A 16,382-nucleotide genomic window follows, 5' to 3' on the forward strand; every position below is an offset into this window, starting at 1 on the left:
AAATCAATTAGTTTACAAAAAAGCTGCTGAACGTTTTGGTAGAGAAGTTAATGAGAAATATGTATTTCTTCATTTAAAAGGAAAGCTCTCATTCCATGAACATGTTTAATCCTATTATAATCTTGATGATAGTTAGTACAGTAATTAGTGAAATCGATACACATTAGCTGTTGACACACTCTCTAAGAAGATTGATTATTTGATATTAATATTGTTTAGATATAATTTCTCTCGGGGTTTCCTAATTAGTACGTAAAACTGTTCGCTATTCTGGTAATATCGATAGAATTATGGAATGACATCATATATTGTGTGTTTCATTCTCTCTCATTTTGAAGAGTGAACTCATAATATAGACCTTCCCTATAGGAAAATCCGAAAAACTATCTGATTGATTCGATTTCTGTCTCAAAGTAGAGTGTAGAGTTGTTGAACAATGTTTTGAATAATAGTTTTATATACGTTGTTTTATAGTTAACATTTTTATCTCAAGTTTCAAAAAATAATTGACCGAACGAAGTGAGGTGTAAGATTCAAGTCGACGGTTCGGCATTTCTCTTAATGTTTAAATGTTTATATGTTGCGCATTTACGGCGAAACGCGGTAATAGATTTTCATGAAATTTGACAGGTATGTTCCTTTTTTAATTGCGCTTCGACGTATGTACAAGGTTTTTGGAAATTTTGCATTTAAAGGATAATATAAAAGGAAAAAGGAGCCTCCTTCATACGCCAATATTAGAGTAAAAATCAGACTATATGTAGAATTATTCATCATAAATCAGCTGACAAGTGATTACACAGATGTGTGGAGAAGCCAGTCTATTGCTGTATTTCCATAAGGTCTATAGTTTCAATCAGGTACTTGTGGATGAAAATACTGCTTGAGGTCTACTGTTCACAGAACTACTATAGTGAAGTCCACGTTATAATGACAGTATTTGATCAACTTTGGTTTTGCTATCCTTGTCTATCATTTGACAAAGCCAAGGTGGTACTATCCTTTTCCAGGACCACAACGATGCCAATTATGTTTTTGACAGTGTAAAATATAATTAATTGATGCAGTGAATCGGCATCGCTATTCTTCTATCTTTATCCACTGCCATTATAACGTGGACCTCACTATAGTTACGTTTGTTGCTCATAACTTGCAACGTGTTGCCGACAAGCGACAAGCAACAGAACAGTAGAGTACGTATTGAGCTTCCTCTCCACAGTCTCGAAATCTCACAGCCTGGCCTTGTCTGTAGTCTGCTCTTTCTTCCTTCCCAAAATTCAGTCCAGTTGAGTAGAGTGTTGTGTGAGGTTGTATTTCGAGTTGCTCAAGTTTACGCCACAAGTTTCTAGTGTAGAAATTGTGCTTTTGTGTTACCCTTCTTGTTGTGAGTGGTGCAATCAGTGTTTATTTAATCACAGTTACTAGTTTCCTCTATAAATTAATTTTTCAAATCCATGTTACAAATTGAGTTTTATGTCGTCTTGAAATTTATATTAGGTTGTGGTGAAAAAAGCTCCAGTATTTCCATCCACTTGGCTTACTGCTGAGTAATTGTTTTCTATTTCAAAGTTTTTAAAAGGTGAGAATTTTCATTTATGTAGGAAGTAATAAGTTCTTTGAAATACCTGTAGAACATATCTTATTGAGAATATTCAAGGGGTCTCGTATTAACTTCTATAAAGTTTAACGATTCAACTTGAAAAACAACTTTTGGAACTGCAGTGTGCTTTCACAAACTAGTTGATTGGTTGTGAGTAGCTTTTAAAATATTGACTCTATCTTGTTAAAGGTCACTGATTTCATGAAAGCTTTCAATATTTCGTCTCAAAGCTGTTTGAATAGGGTATGCCCTAATAGGGATTTCCCTTGCAAAATTTAAATGTTGAAATGTTTCTGCTCAGAATAACTAGTAAAGGATGGTTTCGAATCAACAGTAGAGATAAGATTAAACCTGTATTTTCTAAAATTGTATCACCCGATAAATTTCAAATCAACTGTAAAATTGATCACTCTATAAATTTTAAATAATTCAATGAACTCTACAGATCCGTATTTAATAAGAATTGTCGTATATTAATATGATATTTCTATTTAATAGAAAATTATTATTAAATCACTTTTTGCTTTTAGAAAAAACGACTAGCAATCAGATATTTTACAATAAATGAATTAATCACTCACTGGTGAGTGATTAATCACCAGTGAATGATATTGTAAAATATCTGACTGCTAGTCGTTTTTTCCAAAAGCAAAAAGTGATTTAATAATAAGCAGTTCGTGATGGAAAACAACATTGAAGAAAATTGACTCTGTCAATCCAAGAAGAAATAACTTTATGACAAATCCCGTCAAATTAATTTCTGATCTCAAATTGAAGTCACATATTCATATATTTGAATGAATAATGAACTAATATATCTTTGCGAAGAGGCTGGTGGAGTTACCAATTTAAACTTGAGATTTCAATTTGAGATGAAATTTTCATCTCAACTTATCAGCTCAACATTAAGTTATATTGAAATAGATTTTTCTCGTTATTTCTAGGTTTATGACTGTCAAATATAAATTGGGAACTCCACCAACCTCTTACTAATGTAAAAGTAGATATCCTTTTATAGATTACAGTATTTTTTTTATTATTTATGAACACTTTTATTCTGATCTTCTGACACATTTCTCAAATATCGTTATCGTTATAGCTTTCCTAGTATTCTTTCCACTAGTGTTACTTTATATACTAATAAACAATCTTTTTCAATAAAATCTCGAGTTGATAATATAAGTTGAGATAAACTGAGAAAAGTAGATATCCTTTTATAGATTGCAGTGTCATTTTCATTTTTTATGACCACTATTATGTGATCTTCTGACACATTTATCAAATATCGTTATGACTTCACTAGTATTCTTTCCACTAGTGTTACTATATAGACTAATTTTTTTTATCAATATTTTTTGTCAACTATCTTCATTATTATCGTCTGATAAAGTGAACGAACATCAATAAAAAACCTAAATGGACCAACATATATTTATTCTCCATTAAAGAAACTTGCCACTAAAACGTCGACAAAAATTCACTCAAACATATAAAACGTGGGAGACTTTCCTAGCATTTGTTTTTGGCAGGGAAAATCTGAAGTATTTAGGTTAATTTTGTACTAGAAAAAATGAATCACTAGAATTATGTGACATTTCTAGTGTACCAGAGCTACTTTTTTACCAGTCCAGTAATAACAAAAATCCCACGTTGTACGTCACTCCCAATTCGGATTGAACTTCTTGGTATAGTGAAGTCCACTTCAAATAGTCATTAATACCCATAAATAACTTCTCATTCATTCTATGATAACAGTCTGAAGTGAATTTCGCCACAGTTCTATTATTAGTCACCAACCTACAATTTGTGGCTGGTCTTTCTCATTGGAAATAGTCACGTGACATGAATTGCAGATAAATGACGATTGCCAACTGAAATAGAGTGACCACTGCTCCGGTCATGCGATGCAATTTATTATCTTCTCGTCACTCAAATAGATAGAATGTCCCCATACAAATAATTGACCGAGCGAAGTGAGGTCTAAGATTCAAGTCGACGGTTTGACATTTCTATTAATGTTTAAATGTTAAATGTTTATATTTATTTATTTATACATTTATACATTGATACAGTGGCTACAATATAATTCTCAACTATGAATGATTGGGAAAGGAACAACAGGCTTAAAGCCCAAAACTGTTCCTTCCCCAAATTTAGATAGAAATTTTCTAAAAAATAGGTTATGTTAACACTTCACGATTTTTGTCCAATTTTGAGTCCAAAATATGTATAAACTAGGAATTTAGAATTTAGGAAAGTTGAAAACCAAATTAAATAAGAATACTTCACTAAATCATCACTAATAACTGAAAAATACTGTATTATAATAATTAAAAATTTTAAAACGTGAAAAGAAACTCAAACTAGAAACACTTTTGACACCATTTTTCACAAATTCCTTATATGTTGCGCATTTACGGCGAAACGCGGTAATAGATTTTCATGAAATTTGACAGGTATGTTCCTTTTTAAATTGCACGTCGACGTATATACAAGGTTTTTGGAAATTTTTCATTCTAAGGATAATACAAAAGGAAAAGCAGTCTCCTTTGAATATTACCGTAAAAATCAGACTTTGGAATAATTCATCATATATCAGCTGGCTAGTAGACTATAATACTACCCGTTCAAAAACATCGAACATCTACAAAATGTATCTTTTCATTAACGTTAGTAGACAGTTGACTATAATACTACCCGTTCAAAAACATCGAACATCTTGAAAATGTATCTTTCCATCAACGTTGTAGACAGTTGCAGCCAGACCTGATAACAGCGCTCACACTCACATTCCGGGACGACACGTCACGGTACGATATAGGAAAGAAAGCTCTATGTTTATTTAGGATTTTTTCTAGACATTTTAAATTGATAAATTATTTATTAATTTTTGAGAAAACATAACAACAGGTCAATATAACTTACTGAGCGCGAGGTCTACTGTTCACAGAACTACTAGTAATATCATTAATAATCCATTAAGATGAATATCTTGTTTTTGTTTGTTTCAAGTTGGGTGTGAGTTTCATCATAAGTTGTGACAAACAAACTTGATTTGATCTGAACGTGTTTCAGTCAGATTACTGTCACAAATATAATATTATCGTAACGATCTTGAAGTAAAATTGTTGTGAGAAACAGTATCGCCTTGATCATGATCGATTCTAACTGTTGTTTCTTGAATTTCACAATTTCTTCTCAATAATGACATTTCTGTATATATATATAATGAGGTCCACGTTATAATGGCAGTGTATGATTAGCAATGGTGAGCAAATGAGCAATGATTAGCAAAAGTTGTTAATTTGACATGATTGCTATCCCATGTCTATCATTCAACAAATTGGATAGTGCTATCTCTTTCTCGCTTTGCTCTATCGTCTTCGCTTATCGTCTTTTAACAATGTAGAATTAATAATTAATTAACAATATATTTCATCTTAAATATGAAAATTCATTATAAAATTATTGAAAAATATGATTTATTGCGTAATAAAATATTATCGATTATTTAAAATGAGAATGAACAGTTAATATTACATCAATAAACATGTATCAGTTACCGTCTATAGAACGCATTGCCTAGACAGAGTATCGGAAACGTTGATCTCCTATCTTTTTCCACTGCTATTTTAACGTGGACTTCACTATAGTAATTAATATACTTGCTGGTATAGACTTTACTTATTTCTTGAATTTTTAAAATTTCTTCTCAATAATGGCATTTTGGTAATTACATAGTAATTATTAATATAGATACTCGTTGGTATTACACATATACTGTACTAATAGAATAGATAGAAAGGGAAGTAAATAAGGCATTACCATTATAGCTTGTTTGTTCATAGTTAGCTTTCATGAATTAATAAATGAATTTATTTCGTCCTCAAATCACATAACATATAATTAGAAATTAAATAGTATTTTGGAAATTTCACCGATCACGTTTCCAGTAGTGTGATAAGAAAAACATTATGAAAAATAATAAATAATAGAAAGAAAAAAACTAGTATAAAGTAAGAATTAAAAGATGTGAGTCTAGTCCAAGGTTTTAAATTAAAATACTGCCTGTAGCGCATAATTAGAAAAAACAGAAACAGCCCTAAAATAAAATATGTGTATGCTGTGTAAATAATATGAATAATACCATTAACAAATATCGATAACAATACAATTTAATAAAACATGATCCAATAATCAAAATGTTCAATATTCATCTTATTTTTCTAATTTTCATTGGTAGGTTTTCTTTGTTCAATGCTGTGAATGTGTTTAGAATATCAGTGAAATTGGGCAAAATATTTCCATAACCATTAACATGCTTTTATGGATCATTTGGTCATGATACACTTTGATTCTTTTAGTTTTAGTAAGTTTTATGTAGGCGTTTAATTGCAACGTGCGTGCAAAGATTAGAATGTCATGTTTCATAATTGATATTGAATTTTAATAAATCAATAAAATGGTAATTGTTATCCAAAACCCACAATCGGTTCTACATCAACTGGTGTGTTGATCTGCCTACATAATTGCCGTATGTAACACGTAGAACAGTTTAATAATATGTTGTAGAAAATCAATAGAACTATTACTAGCCTAAAGGTAGCCCTCTGTGTATGTTTCCAAAAACGGAGTGCATAATTGACTATTATCATTGGAAAAATACTAGTTCCCTTCTTGTCATAATTTTTGTTCATACCATTTCTTGACTATTGAATTTATGTATATTTTCTTCGTATTTATTTCTAGATAGATGAAACAAATCAATAGAGGAAGAAAAACTCTCTTGCACTAAATCTGAATCATCGATGATTGACAACAAAATTACATGAGTTCTTCTTAATATCCTCTCCAAAGATGAGCTTTTTCTTATGAATAAAACTAGAATTCTAAGTGCCCTTTTTACTTTCCTTACCCTATTGTCATAGGTGATAGGCTAGACTGATTTTTTCAAATTTATACCCTGTATCCTTTAGTTATTCATCAGCTCTATCAACTGGCATGAGTATCCTTCCTGGGAAACTATATAACAGGGGGTCCACCCCATCCTTGAAAAATTGACTTTGTAACCTCCTTCTCGTGCATGAGGTAGGTAGATAGAATCACGGTATATAGAAGAAGACGGTAGGTATCACGCGCATGTTTGTGCTAAATTTTTTGTGTAGCTGACGTCATTTTATATCCAAACTATCCTCTACTAGATCAATCAAATTGGAATGAATTTTAGACTGAGTTTATGGATAACAATATTTCCCCAAATTCATTTCAATATTATATAATGTGATGAAAAAAACTAGTTTATTATAATAATTTTAATTGAAAGAAACACAATTATGGAGAAATACCACAACATTTTATACCACAAATTATTATAATTTTGTTTATGACTAGAGAAATATTTCAAACCATTAAAAAGTTGATACGATGAGACATCTCAACTCAAACTCAAGCTGTAGAGTTCCCCAATTTTATTGTACTGTACTTTTCAAAATCTGCTCTATCCTATTTCAACCACATTCTTCAACACATTACCAAATTTTCACTTTCACTGTTTTAGTCCTTCACTCAATTGTAGGTACAAGGGACAAAACTTTCTGGCTGATACTAATTTATATATATATATATATATATTGCATTTAGCTAGTATTTAAATAGAGCTTCAAAAGAGCTAATGTATAGGGTATAGAGATTTTAAATTAGCTGGGTATTATAGATTATAGCCTGGTTTTCACTAGTAGAGCTAGTGGTCGAGTAACTGGCATACTAACTACTCTACTTACTTGGTCGAGTAACTGTTTTCACTACAATTGAGAATAGTAGGTGAAGTGTGTTGTCTAGTGAACAGAACTAACCTTAAAATGTCAATACTTTTTAATAAATTAACACTTGAACACTTATTAGAGAGTTAAGTGTAAGAGAGGGCTGACTGCGCCCTAACTTCGCTCTCTAGGAAAAATAAAGACAGTCATTCAATTCAATTCAATTAACACTTTTTGGTAAACAACTATACTTCTTAAACTTGATAGCCTATGGTACGACTACTCAGAACTACTACAGAACTAACCTTAAAATGTCAATACTTTTTAATAAATTTAACACTTATTAAACCTTATCTTGTACTTTGTCACCTATAAATTTGGAATAAAAATAGCAGAAGGACTAGTTATTATTTTATCTACAAATGTTATTACATAAGTGTCATTTGCATTCTAAATAAATAAATATTAACACTTTAATAAATCAAACTTTCCAATAAATGTTAATAAATTGATAATTTTTAATAAATAGCAATACTTCTTAAACTTAATAGTCTACGGTACGACTACTCTACTAGCTCGAGACTGTTTTCATTAGCATAGTAGTGGTAGAGTAGAGTGAGAAGCGATGGTGGGGGAAGGCAAGTGGTAGATTACCATCCCACGGTGCTATACCACTCTACTCTACTAAAAACTAGTACTCTACCATGAACGTTTTCCATTGGGAGAGTTCACAAGATAGTTAGTACTTGCCCAGGGAACTCTACCACTAAATCTACTACTGGAAACCAGGCTTATGAGTAGTGGAGTTTGTTGCAACGTTTCATTGCATGATGCTGAAAGCTACATTGATGATGATGATGATGGCAATGGTCTGCATTATGACGTAGCTACACTTGTGGATGTCGAATGTTGAATGCTCTTCGATGCAGCAGTGTTCTCTCTGACAGAACGAGAGAAAGCTGAAACGGAAGAAATGAAGTGAGAGAGAGCGAGAGTGGCCAAAGAGTGAGAGGAGACTAGACACTGGTTGGTGGTGGAGAGTCCAGTCGAATGCTGCTGTTGCTACTGCTGCAAAGCTGCACATCATTGCAAGTCGGCTAGACGACCTACGCCTTTGCCTAGAACCTAGATGAAGAATAAGAAGTAGTAGTAGAAGAAGAAGAAGAAGAATATGAGGAGGAGGATGTAGAACTAGAGGAGATGATGGAGAAGTAGTGGAAGAAGGATGAAGAAAAAGAAGAGGAAGAAAAAGAAGTTGAAAGAAGAGTCTGCGACTCGACCACTCGTGCAAGGTGAATCGGTGGTATTATTATTTGAAGACAGCAAAGAAGTTTACTCTGTTGGATGATTAGTCTACATTCGCAACTGTAACTTGGAAGAAGGCGAGAAAGATCAAGAAGGAGAAGATGGTAGGGATGAAGCTTGAATAATATAAAAAAGACAAAATTTAAAAGAGCATGAACTTGAAATTAGTACGAATAATACTATTACTTACTTATTTATTATATACTGAAGTGTTGAGTATCCTGAAGTTTGGCGAAAGTAAAATTTCAGCGGATGAATTGAAGGAAAATTACAAGAAGATTATTGTATTCAAAGGTGATAGAAATGAGAGAAGGTAAGGAATGTGAGAAGGTGAAGAAGAATTGAAAGAACAGGAAGTAGCGAAATGGACAAAATATTGATTTAGTAGTATGGGAAGAAATTAGATGAAGAAGAATAAGAGGAAGAAAACATAGTTGATCAAGACGGGACAGAACGTACAAATTGTATCAATATGGGATTATGAGGACATGAAGAATTGAAGTCAACATGAAGATTGAGATCAATCTAGATTCTAGGAAGAAAGAGAAAACGAAGAAATATTAAGACAAATGAAGAGAAACATAAATAGAATAATATATTAATAATATATGCACTTAGTTTAAGTGCAGTAGGATATACTTATATTTATTTTTTGTAAAGCTTTTTTGTATTTTGTTTTTTGGCAAATTAAATTTATTCATTAATTTAAAAAAAATAAGAAAGAACTTTAAGAAAGGGAAAAGTTTGATTTGAATATAAATTTTTTACTGGATAATGAATGAGACGAATGCTAATTTCAAAGAAGTTGAACATTTCTGTTCAAAGAAGGGAAAAAGGCAGAGGCTGAACACTATTGCGAGGCTTATGAAAATAGTGATGGAAGAAGAATTTGATGAATAATGGTGAATGGGGAAAAGTGTGTGAAGATTATTAGGAAGAAGATGAAAAGTGAAAAGAATATTGAATAAATCACAGATAATAATTATTGTATATCACAGATAATCTTCCGTAATCATCTATATAATAAGAGAGAGTAGGGTTGTGTTTGTTCGTTTGTTTGAACATGTCAACTTGTGGATTGCATACCGGAAAAACGGGAATGATTTAGATCTCCAAATTTTGCTCATAGATTCTAAAAATATCAATCTCGTGCACCTGGAAGCCCAAATTTCAATTTTCCTTCTAGATTTTTCAGAATTAATGTCCAAATTTCATTATGGTACATACGATTTCATAAAAAAATAAAAAAAATCACCAAATCATATGGGCGAAATTAAAAATTAATTAATAATTAAGTTTTCAGTTTGTCAAGTTTTGAATTTATAATGCTTCCAGTTGTTGTATGGAAGCAGCTGAACATTTCTTTTTAAAGGGCAATTAGAAGATAGGTATTGATTGGGAATCCTATTCGATTAATAAAAACAGGTTTTCCGTCCCACCCAAATTTTGTCCACCATTTTTGAACCATTTTGAATCCAACTTCATTTCTTTTTAAATTGGAAGGTGGTCATATGATACATGATTTCGATGCAGGATTTCAAGAGAAAATATGGTGAAAACAGCACATCAATTTCTCAAACCTTTCAAAAGTTATTCAAAATTCAAAGAGACTGATATAATTGTTGTCACATCCTGGTCTGACTAACATGGGCCACAAACTGCTTGTCTTGATCTTGCTTGTAGCTCTAGCACCTTTATTTACCATATAATCCATGTATCAATCATCTTCTATACTATAATGAAGGAAAGAACTGGCTTAGCCTATACACGTATACATGTGTAAAGGATAGGAAAATTATGTTTGACGCATCATCACGTCTGAACTACTGGACTGATTTACTTGAAATGTTGCATATAAATTCTTGATCAACCGAGGATTCTTATAGGCCTATTTTCAATTCTTCTAGATTTTATTAAGTCAAATTTTCAGTTTGTTGAGTTTTAAAATAGACCCTTGCGAAGCACGGGTTACCTGCTAGTAAGATAATATTGTAATCACAGTGATAGTCTTCTACGTTTATTTGGATAGACCCAACTATTCAATAAGTAGTGGGAAGTGAAGAGATCTCAGAAGAATAATACTTGTAGTTGAAGACCAATAAAAGTAAGGAACTGCAGAGAGGATGAAGCTCGAAGAAGAAGTAGAAGAAGGTAACCAGACAGGATTACGGTTTACGGTTCTTCTCCTTTCGACAAGCCAACATCATCGTCATCATCATCATCATCAAAGCACGCGCACGCGCGCCCTTGTAAGAGAGGGCAGAGCAGACCGGAGCTGAGTCTCAGAGACCGGTGAGACCAGTATAGTATGGTGGACCACGGTATATGTACAAAAATATATGTCTCTTCTTTTATACCGTAGTGTGGACTTTGGCCAACCATAGAAAACCGTAATACGACTGGGTTGATACGAGAAAAATTGAGAAACAAGAGTTTGTTGTTATTGTGAGGAAGATTTTGTTGTGATTGAAAGGAGGATTCTGTTGCCAGGGAAAATTTTGTTCATTTTTATTTTATTGTAAGGGAAATTCTGATGTTATAAGATGGATTTTATCGCATTGTGAGAGAGATTTTGATTCTGATGGTTTTTATTGACATTGGAGGAAAGGAGAGAAGTTTCTGTTGCCATAAGTACTATTTTAATAGGAAAATTTATACAGCTATTTAGCAAGATTCAGTTTGAAATAGTTTGGTTGATAAGTTGATTTTGGTGTGAAGTAAATGAATTGTGAATGGAAGTCTTTAGTATTCTCCAGATGTCTAAATAGATATCTATTTCCAAGAATAGGAAATATTTTTATGTAATAAAATAGTAATTATAAATGATGGAAATAATGGACTGGTGAACCAACCCAACCCACCCCCCTCACGGACTGGAGAACTCGCCTAAAATGCCGCTGATATTTTTTATGCTGTTCTATTGAGATCTCCGGTTGGTTCAATTTTCAATATTCCATTTTTAGACTTTCGCATGATTTTCTCCTCTCGTGATTATTAATTATAGGCTATCTTGAGCATACATGATAAATACATAAAATAGAATAGAATGACTGCCTTTATTTTATACCTGGGAGGGCGAAGTTAGGCGCAGTCGGCCCTCTCTTACACTTAAACCTCGGTGACATAGTGATATTGAGCACGTACCCTCGCCTTTTCAAAGGATAAATCAAATCAATCTTATTCCCATATTCACACAATATACATGTTATAGTATAATAAGAATTAATATGAAATATTTAATGAAAATGAAACTATGGGATAAAGGAGTGTCAATCTTATTTTATAGAACAGAAATTTGATGACTTATTGATTATTCTGTTGTTCACCGAACTCTAATTGTAATAAATAGTTCAGATAATATGTGTTGAAAGTTATAAGTAATTTGATAAAAATTTGAATTTGATTGATGAAAGCATTCGGAAGCTATCGTCGAACGTACACACAAACGTTCTACTCTAGCCTCAAATCAAAAGTGGGAACTCGTTACGTTTGTTAAAAAAACCGTTGATGAAATGATTGATTGGAAATATTGATATCACTCTTTGAAAATTCATAAAAATGAAAAAATTGTGAAATAATGGGGAGAAGAAATAAATTTTGATTTTGGTTATAGGCTTTCACATGATTCACATGGTTATCTCCTGTCGAATTACACTACTACAAAGCCATAGTGCATTCTGGTGACGTCAACACAGGTAGGTCTGTCTCCTACACCAATAAAAACAATAGCTGATATAGATCAGCTGAAATCAACGAATTTTTATTGGTTCCTACACCAATACCTGTGTCCTACCTGTGCTGACGTCACACGATTGCACTACGGCTTTGTTTACGGAGGTAGTGATAACACTGAATGCCTGCTATGGTCTTTTAATTTATTTATTCATCAATGATAAAATTGATTATATGTTATAAGAAATAATAAATCGTAAAGTGTCTTGTAGACGTTGAATGATAAAACAGGAAGTTGATCAGTTATCTGTCAAAAATATAATTTATTCATACTTTTCCAAAGCTATTGACGGCAAATGTGAAGTGCATCCTCTGATAATCAGTAGCAGGAGGATTACTAACACTTGATCGTCCGAAGACATGAAGCCTTCCTCTGAAACCTGGTGAACAAGGAAAAGATATCGGCCTGGAGAGGAAGTTTTGTGTCTTGTGCCTGGTACAGAGTGCTGAGAACAGGAAACCAGTTTGGCTTCTATTATGACGTCACAGTCGCTGAGATTACCAGATTCGTTGTCAATTTTTTAGTCACTCGCTCGCTCCTCGGTACAATCACCGGGTATACACCAACCAAGGTGAGCTGTTATTATAGTCACAGTCATTCACTTCAGACAGTCAGCTGTGGTCGAATTGGGAAGCAGAAATGCTATTTCTTAGTATTTCTGACAGTTTAAGGTGGATCTCACAATAGGCTGTCGTTGTTACGCACGCATACTGTGTATTGAAAAGCCGAGGGGGGCCGTGGGTGGTTCTCATGGATATACAGTTGTTGTGAAATTGAGTAGTTTGTTGTCAATATCTCCTTGAAAATTATGTGAGTTTTGAGGTTGTCTCTGTTGTGTCTTGCAGCAAACAAAATAATAGAGCTGGCCGAAAATCAACTTATTTGACATTGTTGAAATTTGGTGGTTTTGTTGTGACGTCTAGCTTACAAGAGGGTAAGCTAATAATATCAAAATGGAGCTTGAGATGAAATGAGTTTGAATTTGGTGGTTTTGTTGTCAATATGTTCATGAATTTCTGCAATAAATAGAATGGTTCAATGAATGAGTAAAATTTATAGACAGTAGAAGGAATGAATAAAGAATAATGTTACATTTGTGTGTATTTGACAATGAAGATTGGCAGAGAACATTGCTATGAAATGAGTCTGAATTTGGTGGATGTGTTGTTAACATTTTCATGAATTCCTCCAATGAGTAGAATAGTAGAATGATATTGTATGTATCAATGTATAAATAAATATAGATATACTTGAATGAATAATAAGTAGATGTCGAGAATATAGAGTTGTTGGGACAAGCCCCCCCCCACCATAGGAATAACTGACAATGACTTTCGTTCATTTATTTGGTAGCATGTAACTAACCAATAATCTTTCATTGCTGTATTGCTGTTTGAATCGCCATTTTGTTTTGTCTGAACCAGTAATTGGGGAGGGGCTTGATTTCAAGTCATTCATACTTCATAGTATAAAGTAAATGGTATGTAATAACATTTTATAATTCTGTGAATGTGACAATGAAGATTGACATAACAAATGTATGAATGAATCTTTCAATGAACAAATTCTCTTGAACATAAAAAATGTTTTGCATTGCCCATATTTGATTATTCTGATAACTATTAGCAAGAAATTAAAATACTGTAATTGAATATCAATATTCCTGGTGTAGATGTCTAGATGAAAATAAAACGTCTGGTTCCAAAATAGTTCACATCTAGCTGTTTACCTAAACATGTGTACAAGTAGCTGTAAGCTGTAAACAGCCTCCTACATGTCTTATCCACTTCCTCTTGCGTTAGTGCTTTACCCAATTCTCCAGCTCCAGGCTCCAAACACAGACTGGAGCCTCCAGCAGTGCAGTAACTGGAACTAGAATCGTTTTTGTAACTCGCAATCTGATTGGTTGACGCATGAAACCTACATATCCATCCTCCATACATGCTACACTGATTCACTGTCTGCATTGATTAGATGGGAGACATTGATGTTACACATAAGGAATGCTGACCGTTTGCAGTGAATTCCACTGAAGAGGCTGGAATACCATTTTCTGTTTGCTGTGCTGAAGGCCCAAGAATAGTATATAAAATAAAAGTATATAGTATAATAGTAATAGCTATATACTATCCTTGCTGAAGGCCTACCAATTCAGTATTGCAAAATCCAGACCACAGATTCAACTAACGACAGTGAAGTGCACTGTTACTGTGTACAAATTTGATAAGCCGCCATTAGAGGATATCTATGATTCAGACTCCATCTAATGGTAGGCATTGTACACATTTGATAAGACACCATTATAGGGTATCTATGATTAAGACTCCATCTAATGGTAGACAGTTCTGTGAACAGTAGATCTCGCGCAGTTATAAACCACAGCCTACTCCTATACTGTCCATCAGAGTAAATCCTGTCTGTATGTCGTGTCGGCGAGATATCGGTGTGAAAACGGCTAATGGATGTTGGGGTTGGTGTATCAAAAATGCAAACATCAAAAGATAATCTCCTTCAAGACATACTGGCAACAAGTCAGCCAGAGTTCAAAGCAGAGAAAGGTCGAGAGACAATACTATGTTATTTTAGTTATTAATTACATGCGTTATTGCAATCAATAGTTCATTTAACAGTGCATGAAAATTGCATTCAATGCAATTAATAGTCCACACAGCAGCTGATTTTTTACCAAGTTACATTGAGATATTGAATTGCATGCGTCATGGCATGCAATTTATAAACTACTGGACAGCTGATTTATGATGAATAATTCTATAATTTTTACTCTAATATTGGCGTATGAAGGAGGCTCATTTTCCTTTTATATTATCCTTGAAATGAAAAATTTCCAAAAACCTTGTATATACGTCGACGCGCAATTTAAGAAGGAACAAACCTGTCATATTTCATGAAAATCTATTGCTGCGTTTCGCCGTAAATGCGCAACATATCAACATTTAAACATGAAGAGAAATGCAAAACCGTCGACTTGGATCTTAGACCTCTATTCGCTCGGTCAATCAATATTGTTGATGCCTCATAAGCCAGTCTAGTATTGTTTATCTTGAGGTGCATACAGATATACGCGCCGCGAACATGAGCAATTCACTTTTAATCAGCTGACTATATCTGTATTTTTAGAGAAACGGTAAGATACAGATATAAAAAGCTTGGCATCAGCTGATTGAAAGTGAATTGCTCATGTTCGCGGCGCGTATATCTGTACGCACCTTTATGTACTACGTCTTGGATTTGGTACAAGCATCGTGAGATTCACTTGAAATTTTCAGTAATGGATGAATGGGAAGTGCTGATGCTATTCATGAGAAATGCTGACTATTCATTATTCAGACTATGATTTTACAGGAATAGTGAATCTAGTGACTATATTAGGAATACAGATCTCACTATTATAGCTCTTTGGAGAAACCCGTCATACTGCTAATCGAAAATTTATCGTGTCTTGGAATATACAATTTGCCAGCTTCCTGTAGAAAGCCAACACCTGTTTGGACGGACATGTTTCGCAGTAAGGGGGAGGGATACGGGCACTTTTTAATTTCCTCTGCGAAATTAGATTGGCGTGGGTTTGCCAGTATAGTATAAATAGCGCAGTCGCTGTCAAGGTTGGCTTTTTGTTGATACTTGATAGATTGATGGCCGAATTTTTGGGCCAATAATATTGATTGATTGATTGATACCAGCTATAGAAAGTCATTTTCATTCTATACTCACTGGCCAGCTGTCAATGTATCTGTATTATTTATTATCGTGAGTTTAGACTAGACTACATATTCTCATTTCACACTTATTTACTGTGGGATCGAAATAGCATGAAAATCCTGTTGTAATATGGAAATTTGTTAGTTGATAGCTGAGTGTTGTCAGTTTGGTCTAGTCTCTGCTTGAAAAATATGGAATATTACAGATTGATGTGTTGTGTGTATGGTAGTTGAGCACATTATATAGAAGGGGTTAGAGAGAAGTT

The 16,382-nt window shown here is 33.3% G+C and overlaps 1 protein-coding gene across 4 annotated transcripts in view; it reads left to right on the forward strand.

Annotated features, from left to right (window-relative positions):
- LOC111049173 (beta-TrCP) overlaps positions 1 to 16,382 on the forward strand; it is a 103,392-nt gene that overhangs the window by 54,261 nt on the left and 32,749 nt on the right. The window contains exon 1 of one of the 4 annotated variants that reach the window (XM_022335189.2): positions 1,278 to 1,579. The exons of 2 other annotated variants lie outside the window; for them this stretch is intronic. The gene's annotated coding sequence lies outside the window, so the exon portion shown is untranslated. Of the gene's footprint in view, positions 1 to 1,277; positions 1,580 to 16,382 lie in introns of those variants that run through there. One more of the 4 variants, XM_039426394.1, reaches the window with a different exon arrangement.

The sequence above is a fragment of the Nilaparvata lugens genome, chromosome 4, assembly GCF_014356525.2.
Source record: "Nilaparvata lugens isolate BPH chromosome 4, ASM1435652v1, whole genome shotgun sequence".
In the NCBI taxonomy this organism is placed as follows: Eukaryota; Metazoa; Arthropoda; class Insecta; order Hemiptera; family Delphacidae; genus Nilaparvata; species Nilaparvata lugens.